The sequence below is a fragment of the Pygoscelis adeliae genome, unplaced genomic scaffold (assembly GCF_000699105.1).
Source record: "Pygoscelis adeliae isolate BGI_AS28 unplaced genomic scaffold, ASM69910v1 Scaffold66, whole genome shotgun sequence".
Classification (NCBI taxonomy): domain Eukaryota; kingdom Metazoa; phylum Chordata; class Aves; order Sphenisciformes; family Spheniscidae; genus Pygoscelis; species Pygoscelis adeliae.
The window spans coordinates 10269788-10272305 of NW_008825167.1; positions in this window are offsets into that span (position 1 = coordinate 10269788).

The following is a 2518-nucleotide window of genomic DNA, read 5'->3' on the forward strand; positions in this document are numbered from 1 at the left end:
CCACAGGACTACTGAGTGGGTGGAAAAATATGGTGACAAAATTTCTTAAGCCAGCTTAGCTGCCAGGATAAGCGCATCACACAAAACGACTATGTGGGTCAGGAAAGCATCTACAACAGAAAGATCCTTTTAAATTTTCTTTTCTTCAACTTAGTCTTAGTTAACCTTGGAAACTGCATGGATGAATTTGGATTCTGTAAATGTGTGATGTGACTCATCTGTGTGCTGGAGATGATTGCAGGGCAGCTGCTCGGCGCAGAGGCACTCTGTTCTTGGAGGGGCAATGACAGCTATAGCCAGTCTCGTCTGGCTGCTTTGCACAAAGCCGTCTTCTCAAACTTTTTCTTCACGGCGTTCAAACACCACCAGCGGAGGCATACTGAAAAATACATTTGAAACTTTTAAACAAAGAGGACCTAAACCCCCTCTCTCCTCCTTACCCATATGTCAGACTTACTTGAGAACTTGTAACACAAGCATTAATGAGACAGCAGCATTTTTGAGGTGCTACTGACAGCTGGGAAAGTTTATTAATCTACAGCAGCACTGACAAGAGTATGTGTGAAACTCAAGGTAGTCAAATGAGTTTGTAATTCTGCTGCATTGCAATAAGAAGGTGGAGCAAAAACCATTTACATTTATTTGTTATGAAAACTTAATCTGAAATTTTTGTACTTGAAACAAAATTCTGAAGTACTAAGTCAAAGACATGTTATGAGATTCTTTTAAAAAAAGGCTTAATTCACATTTGCCTTTTCAAGATCATCTTCAAATCATAACAAACACTTTAGAAAGTTGCAGGTATGCCAAAAGAAAGTTCTGGCGTCAACGGAAATTTGACTTTTGTTGTGCCTAACTCATGAATCTTCCCCTTTTCTGACTCAAACACAAGGTGGAAAGCATGCTATCACTTGGGCTTTTTATCCACTACCTGACTTCAATGTAACAGACCTCATAACTTCTCATGACAGTCAGTGGCATTCTACGTGCTCTGTATGATACATACACATTATTAATTTTGTCCAGCTATGACCCAAACAAAACCACCAAAACCTTAATTTGATATTGACTCTAGGACTCTTAGCACACTTATTTATTAGCACAGAAAAAACACGCCTAATTTATTTTCCAACTGTGAATAAGAAATTACGTCTCTGTAGGAAAAACAGCTTTACAGCACAAACGGACTGACAAAACAAATATGCCAATTGTGGATACCACAATTAATTTTCAAATTATTTTTAAGAGAACAAGTGATTCTTTTACCTGATCTAGTCATTAAAGTGATCTATAAAAATTTCCTTTCAAAAGAGCAGCTATGTAATTCTTATGCAATAGAAAAAAAACAGTCAGGGTACTGGCATCAATACATTCATCAGCAGGAGTTTCTCAAACAAGATAAACGCTAGCATGAAAGAGGAACTATTTTCCTTAGCTTTAATTTAGGTTTGCACCTGGCTTAATGTAAAATAAAGGTTATGAATTAACTTTTCCTAGAAAGCACAAAAACTAACAAAAAAGTTATTGCTCTTGTGAGTCCGAATAACTAAATATGTACATTTCAGCAACAGAAGTATTTGAGATCGAACAGGGCAATGGGAAGGAAAGTGGAATATAACAAACCCGACGATGTGTTTGCCAAGTAGGGATGAAACCTGTCATCTTCAGTGGTTGGAAGTAGTTGCCTTTCCATTTGTAACCGAGGCTCACATTTTTGCTACCCAAGCCATATCAGATGCTGAGCAACGCTAGAGCCAGCGGAGCCTAGAATCAACAGAAAAAACAAGAGAAAGTGGCCTTGGGCACTGGAAAAGGAAATGGTAAAACAGGGGTTTTACCGAGAGCCACTCTTTGTCCCTGGACACAAATAGGACTCCGCCAGCTCTTGAGGACATTCAAGCTTCTGCTCCTCAAAATTACAAAGAATGATGGGAGGAATATAATTTGGCTTTCCGGGCAAAATGAACTGATCTCCCACAAGACCCAGAACAGCAGCATCTCAGAGGGTCTGCAGCCAGGACTGGTGGACAAAATGAGTTGTTACCGAAGATTCCTCATTTCAGACTCCTTACATCGTTTCACTCTGACTGCTCTGCCACATCCTCTCCTTCCCCAACACCCAAGTGCTTTGCTATCTCTTCCTAGCTCTTCTACTCTATAACTGCTACTTCCTTAACTCCAACCAAAACTAAAAACAAAGCTTGTTCACCGTAGCACAAATATACTGCGTGCATGCGTGACTTTTTCCTCTGCTTATAACATTACATCACCCTCTTTTATGTGTCTCATCTGATGTATGGTTTGAAGTAGTATTTAAGTACAGAGTGGCCCGATTTCTATCAAGTCTTGATGTAGCACTGCAATATTTCTCCTCACTATCTTGATACATGTGAGGGAAGAAAAAGGATGATTACTAAACGGGTCCCTGTACAGAGATTTGAATGCCTGCAGGCTTCCATTTGCTTGGGCTCAGATTTCTGAGGAAAAATAACATATAAAATATGCAATGACATCTTCT